The sequence below is a fragment of the Vicia villosa genome, unplaced genomic scaffold, assembly GCF_029867415.1.
Source record: "Vicia villosa cultivar HV-30 ecotype Madison, WI unplaced genomic scaffold, Vvil1.0 ctg.000107F_1_1, whole genome shotgun sequence".
Classification (NCBI taxonomy): Eukaryota; Viridiplantae; Streptophyta; class Magnoliopsida; order Fabales; family Fabaceae; genus Vicia; species Vicia villosa.
The window spans coordinates 1518819-1535681 of NW_026705018.1; the positions used below are offsets into that span (position 1 = coordinate 1518819).

Sequence of the window (16863 nt, forward strand, 5' to 3'; positions counted from 1 at the left end):
CATAGATCACCATCTAGACCCAGAAAGTAACTTTCCAGTTTATCTTTCCAGTATTCAAAGTTTTCACCATCAAATACCGGCGGTCTAGTATAACCATTGTTACCGTTGTATTGCTCAGCAGAGCCAGATGTAGATGCAGGTGTAGGTGTAGACTTTTCACTTTCATCAACCATCTTTTACCGAAGCGTTTTTCTCTTCCTGAATCTTTTCTAAACACGGTTAAGTGCTTGCACCTTAGAACCGGCGCTCTGATACCAATTGAAGGATAGAAAAACACTTAGAAAGGGGGGGTTTGAATAAGTGTAGCTTTAAAAACTTGACAGATAAAAATAAATGCACAGTTATTTTTATCCTGGTTCGTTGTTTACTAAACTACTCCAGTCCACCCCCGCAGAGATGATTTACCTCAACTGAGGATTTAATCCACTAATCGCACGGATTACAATGGTTTTCCACTTAGTCCGCAACTAAGTCTTCCAGAGTCTTCTGATCACACACTGATCACTCCAGGAACAACTGCTTAGATACCGTCTAAGACTTTTCTAGAGTCTACTGATCAACACGATCACTCTAGTTACAATCTGCTTAGTTCACTCCTAAGACTTTCCTAGAGTATTCTGATCAACACGATCACTCTAGTTCCTTACAGCTTAATGTAATCAATTCTAAGAGTTTACAAATGCTTCTTAAAAGCGATAATCACAACTGTGATATTTCTCTTAACGTTTAAGCTTAATCTCACTAATATATTACAACAGCAATGTAGTGAGCTTTGATGAAGATGAAGATTCTGAGATTTGATTGAACAGCGTTTCAGCAAGTTAATTTGAATTGTATTTGTTCAGGATCGTTAACCTTGCTTCTCATCAGAACTTCATATTTATAGGCGTTGGAGAAGATGACCGTTGGATGCATTTAATGCTTTGCGTGTTCCGTACAGCATCGCATTTAATGTTATACGCTTTTGTCAACTACCTCGAGCCTTGTTCACGCTGTGTCTACTGACGTAGCCTTTAGTAGCTTTTAACGTTCCTTTTGTCAGTCAGCGTAGCTTGCCACTTGTACTTCCTTCTGATCTGATGTTTGTGAATACAACGTTTGAATATCATCAGAGTCAAACAGCTTGGTGCATAGCATCTTCTGATCTTCTGACCTTGAAGTGCTTCTGAGCGTGATACCATCTTCTGAGCTTCAGTGCTTCTGATCTCTTGTTCTTCTGATGCTTCCATAGACCCATGTTCTGATTCTGCTTCGACCATCTTCTGATGTCTTGCCAGACCATGTTCTGATGTTGCATGCTGAACCATTTGAGACAAAGCTTCTGAGCGCTGAATTATGCGTACTCTTTATATATTTCCTGAAAGGGAAATTGCATTGGATTAGAGTACCATATTATCTTAAGCAAAATTCATATTATTGTTATCATCAAAACTAAGATAATTGATCAGAACAAATCTTGTTCTAACAGCCCTAGCCGGAGAAGATGACCGAAATCACTGTTCCGGCGGTCAACAGACCCAGGCGCAGGTTGACTGATTCACGTGGCTCTTTCCAATCATTTCATTGGCCAATCAACAAGTCCAGGTCTTGCGTGGCGGAGGGAAGAGCTATGATTGGTTCGTTTGAATAAGCTGGGTCCCACTTCACTTAAGTTCAGAAAAAAAACATGGGTTGGGCCTGTACGCGTTTGCTTTTCACACACCCCTCTTGAGCCCAGTTTCCATAAAAACAACTGATTTCAGTTCAATTTCCAAACTGCTTAATACACCCCCCTGCATATTTAACTAATAATTTTAATTTTTTGCATTTAATTTAAAATCAACCAATTAAAAAACATAAAAAATATTTTCTTTTTACCATTAATTTGATAAAATGCTTAATTAATTTTTTCCATAAAAATATTTTATTTTTCTTAAAGATTGAAATATTTTGCTTAATTAATTAGTATGTATTTATATATTTGCTTTTTAATTATTTCAACCAATAAAAAAATCAAAAAAAAATTGTTGTTTATATTAAATTTAGTTTATATATTATATACTAATTTTGTACATATTTAGGATATTTTTCTCTTTGAGTTTTAATTATTTATGTAATTATTTGCATAATTATGTATTATTTAACTTAATGGTTCTCAAATCAATTTCAAAAATTCCAAAAAAATTAGTTTTGCTTTAAAATTAATTGACAAGCATTTTGAACATATTTTAAACTTAATTTTTAGGTTTAAATTTTATTTCTACCTTTTTCTCATTTTAATTAAACTAATCATGCATTAATTCTAATTAAAGTCAATCATCAAAAAATCCAAAAATATTTCTTTTATTTTCTTGCAATTTAAATTCCTAGATCAAGTGTATAGGTTGTCAAATTCATGAAAATAGCGTTGTTTACATTTCCCGCACAATTGATGTAATAGCGTAGATTTACTTTCCGCATTTTACATTTCCGCATTTTAATTTCTGTACATATAAAATTGCGTGTATGTCAAAAAATCAAAAATTGAAGCGTTAGGTCACTAACTTCAAAAATAAAATATCTGAAATCAAAACACCATCACACTTGCACCTCTTAGGGTAATCCCTCTTTTACTCTTTTCAAAATCAAAATCAAATTCTACTATTTCAAATGCAAAATCGAACTTTCGTTTACATCCGGTAAAAGGAGAATTTTCTAAAGGAAATAGGAAAAGACTTTATAACTTAGGGTAGACCTCCTAATTGCTTGCTCAAATCAAACAAACAAATGTCTCATATACTATTGTTTTTCAAAATAAAACTTTCAAAAAGACAATACTTGGTATATATCCAAACAAGGATCATTACGAAGTTAACGTTCTTTTTTTCAAAACATCTTTCGAAAGATAAAACACTTTGTATACATCCGCACAAGGATCATTACAAAGTCAATTTACAAAGGTATTTGAAACCACATACAAGCATTTCAAGGCAAGAGAAAAATGATTCAAAACAAGTGAGCTAAGCAATTAAGAGCCCATGGATAACCATGGATACAAAGGGTGCTAACACCTTCCCTTTGTATAACCTACCCCCTTACCCAGAATTTCTTAAAGGTCTTTTTCTGTTTCTTTTATAAACCTTTCTTAATTGGATAAAATAAAAGTCGGTGGCGACTCTCTGATTTTCAAAAACACAAAAGCAAAAAAGAGAAGAGTCAGTTCGTGTATCTCTCCACGAGAGCGACGACTACTAAACAAGAAACTCTGAGAAGAGGTGACTCGGGATGTGAAGCAGACCCTTGAGAATGAGAGGTGTCTCTTTAGAAAACTCTTGATTACTATTTGGCAGAAGATTCTGGCGAAGTCACACGGAATTTGTAATGCTTTAGGGATTCGAGCAATGCAAATGGTGCAATGCTCAAGATAGACAGTGTCTTGCTTATCCCTCGTGCGGGAGCCCCAAGCAACTTCAAAGACTTGTAGATCCTAACATCACGACCAGGTGCCCTAGAATAGAATTCACACCTAGTGTCATCGTCATCAAGCAAAGAATATGTAGACATCCCCACAGTACGGAGCTTAACTAGTTGAAAATAAAGCAAGCATGGAAGCAAATGAGCATAAGACACGTCTTCATAGATAACCCCAACTGAGCTTTCCTCTTGGTCACCCCACAAAGTTTTTTCATGAATGATCTTTGAGCACACAATAAGAACAAATCAAATCTCTGAATCTGGTGAGAGTACCAAGTCTGAATAAGAGATCCTCGGTCCTGAATACCTGTTATGCATGGAATGTATGAGATGCATGATATGAATGCAATGCCATGTTCTTTCAATTTCCAAGGAATCCTCATGTTTTGATTTTTTTAGCAAGTAAGACATGGAAAAGCTTGATACGAGGCTTAAAGACACGATTACTTGGAAATGGAAGGAACACGTATGCTAGTGATTTTTTGTACATCATTTTTTGGAAAGTAAATATGCAATGATGCAAGGTGATGGGGCTTGTTGCTGCCCACCGGGCATTTTGGACTGCCGGTAACACACATAATACAGAGCCAAAGGTTCGGCCCCCAGATGGTATACCATACAGAACATAGAATGTCAATTCATGGAACCAAAGCCCATAGTCGATAACACACTGGGATGGAACACAGATCATCACTCGAACAAGAACCATAGTACCCCACGAACAGGAACCAATAGTACACTCGAACGAGAACAGCGGTAACCCACGAACAAGAACAGCGGTAACCCACGAACGAGAACAGCGGTAACCCACGAACGAGAACAGCGGTCACCAACAATGTACCTGTTAAGCAATGATTGATTCCCGCCCCACTCGCGGGTAAATCTAGGCCAAGGTAGGTCAAAAAGCCAACAGAGGATCGAATGTAGGCGTTATCATACGATATTGCCTCATTCCACCAAGCTCTGCCCGTGGATACATGATCAGATCAATCAGGCATATGCCTTCTGTCCGTCACGGCCACTCTAGTCCTAGTTCCTATGGTATCACTCATTGCTTGGGTATTGGGCCTTTTACCTCTTGAAACACCCACCCAACAAACAGAGATCCAGACAGTCCAGAATATGATGCAAAAAGTAAAAGCGCACATAGAATGCAATGCAAACAGGTAAATATGCAAAGCAGTAAAGCACCCAAAGATAAACACACAAGTGCTAGGATCGACTCGCTAAGTCCGGACCCGCAATAGGTCAAGACATCCCCAGCAGAGTCGCCAGCTGTCGCTACCCGCGAAAATTAACAGAGTCGCCACTAACATATCTATCCTAAAAAGGAAGGGAATGCCAGCAAACCACAAAACAAAATAACGGTCTCATGACCAGAGAAAAAGGGTAAGGGAGTCGGTTACGCAAGGGGAAGGTATTAGCACCCCACGCGCCCATCGTACTCGATGGTATCCACGCTTGTGTCTAAATCTATGGGTGTGTAACAAATCTACGCTAATATGGACTAAAATGAATGCAGAATGTAGGGAAAAAGAAAGGATTGTGCTCGCACGGGCCCTACCCCGCTGCCTACGTATCTGTTTTGCAGAATCAGAGCTACCGTAGCTCGGCTAACTAATTTCTGTTTGTTTTGTGTTTTTTAGGTGAATGTGTTACATTCACACTCTGCTGCTCGACCTTTGGAGACTTATGCTGGGAATGGAGCAGAAATAACAAGCTCTTAAGAAAAGAAAATCAAAGAGTGTGGTTTGTGTTTTAAAGAATGCATGAGGAAGACCTAAGCTAAGGGGGCAAAGCTTGCTACCTAATGTTATCATACAAAGGGTACAAGTCTAAGCTAAACTATCAACCTACGAGGGAAAAGGGAAGCACACAGTAATATCACACAAACGAGCTCCGCTCGTAAAGCAAACAAAACCAACGGTACTGACCAAATGGTAGAAAAGCGGTCCCGCCATAGCCAAGGGGAGCAACTCAACCCAAGTCAACCAAGCATTAGACCTCGTGAAAAGCGGTCGGGCCATAGACAAGAGGAGCGGATCCCTCTCAGCAACCAAGCCGTCACGGATCATAAAAGAAAACGGTGCGTGCGTATACCGAGCATCAACTTCGAGCGACGCGAGCTATAGGAAAGGCGGGGGTCCGGCTACATGAACCCTTTTCCTGACATACTCGATAACAAGATCTTGTGCAGGTTCAGAAGCGAGCCACGCGTAGCGTGTGCATAATGAACAGACTCGATGAGACTAGGCGGGGGTTGATTGCTAACCCTTTTCGCGTGCCTACCATGAGGACTTAACGGAGTGCCATATAGGACTTATTACAGCGTGACTCCCTGCTGCAAAGCACAAATGTAAACACACCAACAAAAACAGAGCCTCTTTCGAGGGCTTGGCCAGATGCATGTCTAGGTCCTACTTCTCATGTTAAAGGATGATGCGGAAAGTGGTAAAAGGGACCAGGAGACAATACCGAACGGATAGCAAATCCGCAATGAGCTAGCAAGCGTAAGCAGAGAAGTCCGAAATACTTTGCGTAAGCCATCATCAAGCAAAACGAGTCAGAAAGCGTCGTCGTGAAAGTAAATCACGAGCGACATGTGGTACACGTCGAGCATAACCACATGAGCAACCTGCAAGAGAAACAATCCAGACAATACAAGAGTATACATCTCAATGGATGAGAGATCAGGTGACTGACATCGGAATGGAACACGACGCAAATCAATCGCACCTGAAGCGAAATTGTGTCCCACAAATAAAGTGGAACACGAAGCAAGTCGAATCGCAATCAGAGGCTCTCTCGAAGTACCTCGCACATCTCAACAACCAAATCAGTAATAACAAGACAAATGCGCACCGGTCATAGAAAATAATAGAAATTAAATTCTAATTAAATTCTAAAACAAGATCTAGTAAAATTAAATTGTTTTTTATGGCATATTTATCTAAAAAATAACGGAACAAAACTATGTACAAAACAATTAAATTCTAACAAGAAAATAATACATGTTTTTGATTATTTTTAAAACGAATATAGAAACAAAATCTAATTCTAACAAAAAAAGATATCACATGTTTTTATTTATTTTACTATGTCAAAAAAAAAACAAAACTCTATGACTTTATATTCTATTATCATGTCAAAATATAACAAAAATATCAAGTATTTATCATACTAAAAGAGATAGGAAATAAACTAGTAAAAAAAATGATCTAAAATAGAAAACTTATGTACACAGGGGGTTTATTGTGGAAATTGGTGGTGTGAGATCCAGTAAATCGCAGGCCTAAGTCTTAGCCCAACAGAAATATTGTGGCAACATTCAGTACCAAAAACGTGGTACCTTGGGCCAGAAAGGGGGTGCATTAACAGCAATTTCTTTTTGGGCCAGGGCTTTGATTCAATTTTGTTTATCCAGACTATTGACAATTAATCCTCAGACTTATCCCAAGTTAATCAACATGTTAATCCTATTTTTATTTATGATTCAGATTAAGTTCTCAATTAGTCCTAATTAACAGCATTTACCCAAACTAATATCACAGTTAACGCAAAACAGAATCAAAAGGGGATTAGGGTTCGTACGCTCGCGGCTATTGGACTTTTGAACGCACAACCTCTCTTCCTCTTGTTCACGACGGCGCCGCTCACTTTCGATCAACCAATCAACACCGCCGCACGCGGCCTCCTCCTCTCTATCAATTCCGTGCTCATCTCTCTCATCTCTCTGATCTCTCTAATCTCTGCTCACATCATCTCCGATTCATCTCCCTCCTCCGCCGTGTACACACAACCATGAATCGTCCCCGCCTCTCCTCTTTTCAATCCTCTGCTCAGTCCTCATCTCAACCGGAGGCAGAGTCCGGTGATCCTTCGTTCTCGATGAAGATGAAGAAAGAAATACGACGAGAAGTCTCGGGTGTGCTTTGCCTTCAATTATTCTTCTTCTTGAATTACTCTATCACTTCGGATTTGGATGCGATGATGAAGTATTGGTAGTTGTTCGCAGACGAAGGCGTATCGTAGTTGTCGAAGGTGCGAGAATGATCGGTGAAGATTACAGTTGCGTGAAGGATATATTGCACAGATGCAATCGGTGATGATGCAGAAGCGCGAATCGAAGAGAATCGAATTGAAGATGATTGATGATGTGAAGATTGTTACGTATATCCAAATCGCGGTGTTGAGGAGTTGAATTCACAGGCACTGTGAGAGCGACATTGAAGTGGCGATGGAACGATTCGTAACTGATTCTTCTTGTGCAATTTTCAGGTGAATGAATGATCGAAGATGATGTTGTAGTGATTGAAGCGATGTCGCGGCGAAAGTTGAATGAAGATTTTTCTGCTATCGTTTTTCTATTGATGAAGAAGAATTTGTTACAATTTTTGGTTCTGAACTTCTGAGTTTGGATCGGGAGAGAATTGAAGAATTGATGATGAGGTGATGAAGGTTGAGATTGTGGTGATGAAGAATGAAGATTGAAGAAACGGTTACGTATTTTGTTACAGGTTTTTTTTTGGGATTTTCTGTTATCGATTCGGTTACGAACTCTCTTCTTCTGCCAATTTTTGCAGGTGGTGATGAATGAATGATTGGTTATCGTTCTGAGATGATAAAGAAGGTGAAGTTTGTTTGGAGAATTCAGGCTCGAGAGAGAAAGATGAAGAAATTGGTGTCAAGATGAAGATGAGCAATGAAGTCCCCAGATCGAAAAAGTTTGTTACATTCCTTTTCCTTTTTCTGTTATAATTTTCTTCTGGTGAATTTCTGTTCTGATTTCTTGCGATTGAATTGGAAAGGTTGAAGAGTGTCAAGAATCCATGGAGAGAGTATCTTGAAGATGATGAAGTTTTGGAAAGGTGAATCAATGAAGATGATGAATCCCGGTTCCGAGAGCCCGAGAGATATGAAGTTTTGTTACGTTTTCTTTTGTATAATCTCTTTTTTTTTTGGATTTCGGTTACCATTTCCTGTAATAATTTTCACTTGGATTTTTTATTCCATCCTCTTTTCACTTATTTTGGTATAATATGACTTGGGCTTCTGAATTGTTATGGTCTTTTGTATAACTTGATGACGGATTCTGAATATTTGGAAATTGGACTTGGCTTTATGAATAAAGTTGAATGATGAATAACATTTGAATGATGATATGAACGTAACATTGTGAGCCTTGTAGTCATCCTTATGAACAACTCGATAATCTTGCAAGTTTAAAACTTCATACCATCTTGAACAAAATGCGAAGTTATGGAAACACCCGAATCAAATTCAAATCCAATCAACCTACATTCCTAATGAATTCTCAGCTTCAGTCTCAAATGATCTCACATTATAAGCATCAAGTCATAAGCATTTGAGAGAACAAATAATTACCCTGATCGCCACTTCACTTCTTTACGCCATGATTTGCATTCGAACTCTAATCCGACATAACAATAACATCTTAAGAAACCCTTGAAGAATATAAGAATTGAAGCACACAAGAATATCCTGACGTGGAATCCAGTGAATCTCAGTTGAATTAACGATTGCGCACACCATGTACAATGGAACTCTTTATTATTTTTCTTCATTTTTGAGCGACGAAATAAACGTCGTTGATAACTTATAGCACAGAAAGAGGGCAAATTTTGGGGTTCAACATTTATCAACACCAACATCTTGAGCTTTCTAAAAAGTCCGAGAATACCATCATATGACAAGAATTGATCAAGTTATGGTTGGTACAATCTGAGCAATATTTGAAGAATGCATGAAATCCTAATTGAGTAGTTTTGAGTTTTTTGACTAATGGGCCTAAGATTTGGACTTCAAACACATCCATGACCTAAATAAGGACCTTTAAACCCACCTTCATATTTTTGTCACTTTTATTTATATTTATTTGAATTTTATTCAATTAAAAGCCAAATAAATTAAATAAAATGCAAGATAAGTGAATTAATTCATATGGCTTAGGTTTTAATCATCCAAAGGCCCAATTAACACCATGAAATAGTCCAAAAACGTGTAGCTCCTAATATGATAGGTTTTGGTTAAATTTAGAAGGAAATTATGTGATTTTTCAATCAATTTTCCAACACACCAATTACTTGGTGTCCCAGCCCAAGATTTGACCTAAAAGCTTCTCATACATATACCTAATATGTTCTGAAAAAGGAGGACGAAGAAATTGGATAAAAAGCTAGGGTTTCCAAGCCATAAAACACCAACAAAGCTAGGGCACGTAAAAGATTTCTACTCAACCACTTTCAATATCTTCCAGCCATTCTAATTCACTCCTGAGGTACTAAAGGGTAAGATTGAATCAAGAGCCAAGCCTTATAATGTCTGAAATATGCATATCGTGTTCATGATCCATTGAAGTTTTGATTTTTACATTTTCCATGTTAACGTGTTTTAATTCAAACCAACATGTTATTTGAGTTCCTGGCACTATTTAGGAAAAGATTGGGCCATTGGTACGAAGCTTTCATGCCCCAAATGAGTTATGCCAATGTTAGGGCATGAAAGCACCACGCTTTTCTTTTCGTGCTTACAAGCGTTTCTAGGCCAAACGAATACCACCATCATGCTCATAAGGGTTATTTTAATCGATCTATGCTTTTGGTTGTCGTTGATGCCCTGTTTTTTTTGTGATTTTTGATTTTCACAGGAAACCATAACAAAATCTGCAGGTAAAATCGTGGATGATTCCGCAGGTATTTCCGCAGAAAGTAAAGAAGAAGATGATGAATAGTGGCATTGAAGGTTGGACCATGCGGTGGCGTGTTTGTATTAGACAGTCAATAAAAACAAGCTCTCTCTTTCTCTCATTGGACGCAAGCAACAGTCGTGGGCCCCAATTCTTACTTTGACCTTCTTTCCAAATTAACCTTTATTTTTTGTATTTGTTTGTTTTGTTTGGATTAAATTCAGCAGATCAATAGCAGCGCATCTAGTGGAGAGAAGGGTTCAATGACCTTACAAGCCTGGGTTCGAACCCTGGCTTTTTCATAATTTTTTCTTTGATTGTTTTGGTTCACAGATCTGGTGCTCACATCGTATGCGTGTTCACGGTATACCTCCCTATCACCACCACTAGAACAACACCAAGCCCATATCCAATGCCCCTAAAGACGATGCTCCATGGTACACTATTAGACGGTGTCATACCCCAAAATTTGCCCACTATATTTCAAGCTTTGATTCACAAAACAGCTCAAATGGTCAACAATCGACTGATTTGACTTAAAAGTCAACTATGGTCAAAGTACAGTCAAAACTCCTGATTTTTTGTCAACATCCTTATTTTTAAGTAACATTCATCATTTGATAAAGGGTTTATCATGATTCATCAAGAAAAGTTCAGAAATCAACAAAACCTAAAGTTTCTAAATTAGGGTTTTTTTTACCTAAAGTTAACTGAACTTTGACCAGCCATGACTTTCATATGGAGCATCAGAAACTTTCCATCCAAAGCTAAATTTGAAGGAAATTGAATTTTCTACAAATTTGCCTCTCACATGCCAAGTCTAAAAAAGCTTCATTTGAGAGATATGGATCAAAACATTACAGGTCCTTTTTGAAAGTCAACCAAAAAGCAGTTTTTTACCAAAGCCCATATCATTAAGATAAAATCTTCAAATGGAAAAACGATTCCCAAAGTGGATTGTAAAGGACATCTTGCGGTTTCCAAAAAGTCGTAGAACTCTTCCATATCTTAAAAATTGAGGGAGATATGCCTTGTCAAAGTTGGACAATTTTGGAGGAAAAATGTGAAACAAAAGTGGTTCAAAATGGATTTTCTTTCAAATAAGCCCAATCTTTTTTGATCCAATCTTGATCCTCAAGTTACCCAAGACTTCAAATCTAATTTCCACGATTTATTGATAATTATTTGATTTTTATTTTGAATTTTATTAAATTAAAAGTATGATTAAAATTAAATAATCAAAGGATCATGAAAGGGAATTATATTGGATTTGATTTTCAATCAAGTTCAATCAATTAAATCTCATATATTTCATTCCAAATTCGTGCAAAATATCATTGATGATATTGGAAGCTTTAAAGCCATATTTTCAGTGATTCTCCAATCTTGGATTCAAGAAGGATTCTGTGCAAATTTGTTACCCTAAATCCTCCTATTATAATTAGGGAAAGGTTGGAAACCAAGGGCAAGAGTGTTTGCCGCACGGAGACCTTTGACATAGCCAAAAAAATCGCGAATTGGAGAGAGCTGGGAGAAGAAGTTTGAGACCGATTCAAGCCAAACTGAGCATCATAATCGACTCCTTGAAGCTTTCTGGACATAATCACGTTGTCCCCCTCAGTCCCAACACGCAGAAATGGCCCTGGTATTGACGGTTTGTGGCTCACTTTTTTTAAATTCGATCTCGTTCATCCACTCATTATAAATATGTTTTGATCCCATATTTGTGTTATTACTGACATGTGCGAAGTATTTGAATGGTTTAATTCGAGTTTGGGTACAAGGGCCATGATCCACCATTGTTAGGTTTGAAAGCTTTGAATTTGGGGTTTTCAGTATAGGTAAAATTAGTACAAACTAGGGGCATTAATCTGTTTGAAAAGGGGTGTTGAGTCCAAATGTAGTGTTGTTTGGCGTTATCTTGTTGTTTTTGCGACTTTTGTATTTGCAGGGATTTTAGCTATGCTTAATTTCATAGCAAAATTGGTGCTAATTCGTAGCTAAGTAAGCCTAGTTCAAAGAGATGAAGAAGACGACCATGTGGCAATCATTCGTTGGCTCATTCAAATTCGGTGGGCCGCGCACTTTCTTTTGATAAACGAAGCATCTTTCGTACATATTTCACACGCGCCATTCCCATAACAACATAGCAAACCCAGCCAGATGGTTGGTGGTGTAATTTCAAATGTTAGCATTAGGAAGAATTTGCACAGGGTACGACTAATAACTAAAAGTATCAGGAAGAATTTGCACAGGGTACGACTAATAACTAAAAGCCATCCCGACAGACGAAACAATTTCAACAGCAACATCTCTTATAACTGACTCAGTTGACTAGAAGTTGATGAATACAAGGGGCATGACATGCTTTGTCCAGACAATTTGGGTCAACCAGGTCAAGATTCAAAGAATCTCTCAAGAGCATCAAACAATCTGAGGCATACACCCAAGTAGTTCTGAAGCTACTTCCCGATCAGTCAGGGGCATCATACTAAGTTCAGGAGTACTAGGGGCATGTCACCCATAGTACACATCTTATAAGGACCTCACGAGGCGAATCTATTCAAATTCCCTACTAGCTGGGGCAAAGCTATGCAAGGCATGTTTGACACTTCGACCAATACTCAATGACGTGACCCAGTCAATACAAGCCCAGGAATGGAAGTTACTATAACAACTGGGGGCACTATTCAAGGCATCCACGCCTCCCCATAGTGCCTGCTTCACATGAGCGTATCCCCACTGTCATACCCCAAAATTTGCCCATACTCTTCTCCTGCACAAAATCAAATCAAAAGACAAAGCTCCTATACAAATCCTCCTATACAAGGCTCTGAACTAGGGTTTGGGTCATTCAAAGGAAAATCACGGAATCAATGGCTCAAGATGGTTCCATAGGGTCACCAACATCCCAAAGGACCTCCATGTAAAGTTTCAAGTCAAACAGATCAAACTTAGTCCCACAAATCATGACTAGGTCAACAGTCGACTCTCAAGGGCAAAACAGACATTTCAAGCCAAAATACAGTCAAAGTTCAAGATATTTGGTCAACAACATCCTCATAACCCTAAAATCATCATTTGATCAAGGGTTGATCATGATGATGCAAGGAAAGATCAGAAAAGTCAAAAGTCAAGAGTTACTATTTTGGGCATGAACTGAAAAAGTCAACCAAACTTTGAAAATTCACCAAATATTCATACTTCATCAGAAAAACTCCCACCAAAGCTCATTTTGAAGGGAATTCATTCCTCTATCCAATGGTCCAAGAATCAGAGCTCATAGGTCAATGGTTTAAGAGATATGGCTTCATACATTATAGGTCCTTTTCAAAAGCCAACAAAAAGACATTTTTTTCAAAAGGACATAAAATGAAAATGGAGAATAATTTTGATATAAGACCAAAGAAATTGGCTAGAAGACTCTTTAAGGTTTCCAAAAAGTCTACAAGCTTGAAAAAATATTGAGATATGGAGAAATGGCGTGGTATACAAGTTCACTTATTTTTCAAATGGGTACAAAGAGGAAAAAGCCTAAAATTCCAAATGTTTCTAAATGGGCTTGCATTATTGTTGCTTCATCCTCATTATAAGCCCATCCACGTGACAAAAACAAAGACCTTTTATTTTTCATAATTTTTATCAATTATTTATGATTTTAATTCTTTTAAATCATGATTTAATTGCATAAAATATGAAAATAATCAAAGATTTGATTTTCCTTCAATTTCAATCATCATCAATCCAAATAATACCCAATAATCATACAAAATTCGTGCAAAGGCTAATTGGTAGAAAAAGATGGGATTTGAATCATATTTAGAAACATAATCTCAATCATATTTTACCAAATTGCAAATCAAAGATTCATTGGGATTTCCTCACAAATTATCAACCCTAATCAACCTCTATAAGTACTGAACAAACTCAGATGGCAAGGGTTACAAAAAACTGCATCGAAGAGAGCCAGAACCGAGTCCTAAGAATTCAAGAAAAGCTCAAAACTGAATTGTTAGTTGGAGGCCGATTCAAGGTATTTTGTTGATTCCAATACGTTCCTGGATCACTATTGAACGATTCTCAATCATCTTCGAGCTCCAGAACGCTAGGAATCGGCACATATTGCTCACGGTTTGTTCATTCTTCCTTGGCTTTGATTGTGTAATTACATGCATATTCACTGGTTTTTGTTACCATATATGTGTTTGTGTTGATGTATACCACGATTCTGGAGACTTAATTGCGTTTCCATGACCGTTTGAGGCCTTTCACCATGTTAGGGTTCATGCTCCTAAAATTGGGGGTTTTCAAACCACATAAAATTAGACCTTAAAACAGGTACCATCGAGTTCGCGTGGTCGAGACGAGTTTGTTCTTGCTATTGCGCCAAATTTCTATGGCTGTTTGCATCTATTCGCTATTCACAGGTGTAAAACATACATGTTTTTATAGCTAACCCATAAGCGAGCGGTGTAAAAAGGCTTTGTGCAGGTTTCACATGAAGAAGACGACGAGGTGTCGTCGTTTGATTGGTCCATTTGAACCTCTTTTGCGCGCGTTTTCTTTTTGAATCAGACGGATCTGACGCATTCTCGCTCACGTTATGGGATGTGTTCCCCTCATTGCTGCCGTCAGATCTCACCCCCAGTTGATCCAACGCACAGAGTACGCAGGTCCACCAAAGATCACCATGCATGCGCCTCACTGAATCAAAAGTTAAGAATTTTATAATTTTTTTTATATTTTTAATTACATAGCCATTTTCTATTTTTTTTTAATAATATATACATATGTTATTTTTCTTCAAATAAATTTGTTTTATATATATAAACTATATAAAAATTTTATATTTTTATTTATTTATTTAATATATATTATTCATAAAATAGATTTAAATTGATTAGTTATTTACATATTATTTCAAAAATTCATATTTATCTTATTTTAATTCCAAAAATTCGTAAAAATTATTTTTACAATCGATTTAATTTTTTTATTCCGATTTAATTAATTAGGTCGTAAGACCAATAATTAATTAAATCCATTTACCATTATACTCAATTTAAATCCTAATTAGGGTTTGCCCTACACTGAATACATTTACTTCTTCTGTACCTTTTCAGGGTTGGCAATATGATCAATCCCGACTACACGCCTGAACCACAATACGAAGTTAAGTATTCTGTCTAATTTAATTTAAATTATATTTGATTTATCTTATAAATTAGGGTTTTGTGTCGCTTTCATTTTTTTGCCTTGCCTCTTTTCAGGATCAACCTTAAAAGCGCCCTATCAACCATATCAGATCAAATTCGAGCTAAGTACCCTTACTTATTTAATTATTTTTATATATACCTATTTATTCTTTATTTTAGGGTCAATCCCGTTCGCCTCTGAATTAGTCATACACTCACGCCTTATTTGTTTCTTTGCTCATTCCTAATGGTCAGAGTCGATGCTTCTGGCAAACCTTGCCCTCAACCCTGTCAGGCAAATGCCAAGCTAAGTACCTTATCCCTATTTCTATTTTTAATTTATTATTCTATTTTCTTTGTGGTTAATGAAGTTTGCCTTCGAACCGACAATGCACTCACCTTTTTTTTTTGTTTGCCATGTTTCTTTCTTTCCAGGGTTCGCCAATTGCCGAAGCTCGAATAGTCGGTAATCCTAAAACCTCAACCCTATTTAATTATTACTTGTTCAGACCTATTATTTTATATCCGCTGGTTACAAATCCCCTCTCCTCCGCTGGTTTCATTTTCCCCCTTCCCTTTATTGCTTTATATTATTATATACTGCGTGGTTAGTAAACTTAGGGAGTGCAAGCCTTGAACTGAATTAGAATAATTAATTAAAAGATAAATATCTGAATATAATCACGTGATTGATGCACACACGCACGCTTTTTGGGTAACCCTCTCTGTTGCCTGTTGCCTGTTGCCTTGTTGCCTGTTGTCTTTGTGTTTTTTGCAGAATAAGCCACGTCCCTCGAATTCGAAGATACCTCAGCCTCGCCTCGATAAAAAGGTCACGACCCTAATGATGCTGCCTTCGATACACAAATGACCTCGACCCTCGGATGTTGCCTACGGAAAAAGGCTGAGGTATCTTCTGGCTGCCTACGAAAAGGCTTATTCTGATCCTTACCTTAGACTACCTGCCCTTCTATGGCATGGGACAGTCTTATGGCAAAGGATGCTTCGATGACCCTTCAACCTCCAAACGAAAGGCTTCCTGCCCTCTTATGGCAAGGATAGACTCTTTCATTCTGAAAGGCAAAAAGAGACCTATCATCTGAGTTTAAGGTAATTGCCCCTAATTGCCTTGCAATGCTCAAACCTTTTTATTATATTCTTTCTCATAATTTTTCAAAAGGGCAACGCTTATTCACAAGCTAAAGTCCCTATCTTTTTTCATCTACTTTTTCTGAAAACGAGCAAGCAAAGCAATTAAGAGCCCATGGAAAACCATGGATGCAAAGGGTGCCTTACATCTTCCCTTTGCATAAATTACCCCCCGAACTTAGATTTCTTTAAAAAGGTTTTTTTCTGTTTCTTTTTGCCTTTCTGATTTAGTTTGGATAAAATAAAAGTCGGTGGCGACTCTTGCTTACCGCGACATTTCGATTAATAAAAAGTCAGTTCACCGTGTTACAGAACTGGCGACTCTGCTGGGGAGAATTTCGATAAAAGAGGGGTTACCTTAAAAGTTTAGGATTCATTTAA

General features: G+C 37.6%; 1 long non-coding RNA gene across 1 annotated transcript; it reads left to right on the forward strand.

Moving 5' to 3' along the window:
* The first annotated feature begins 6926 nt into the window (after positions 1-6926).
* LOC131624192 (uncharacterized) lies at positions 6927-8935 on the forward strand. The gene is made up of 3 exons (XR_009290515.1): positions 6927-7930; positions 8016-8156; positions 8241-8935. It is a non-coding gene; the product is annotated as an uncharacterized LOC131624192 (long non-coding RNA).
* The last annotated feature ends 7928 nt before the right edge of the window (positions 8936-16863 follow it).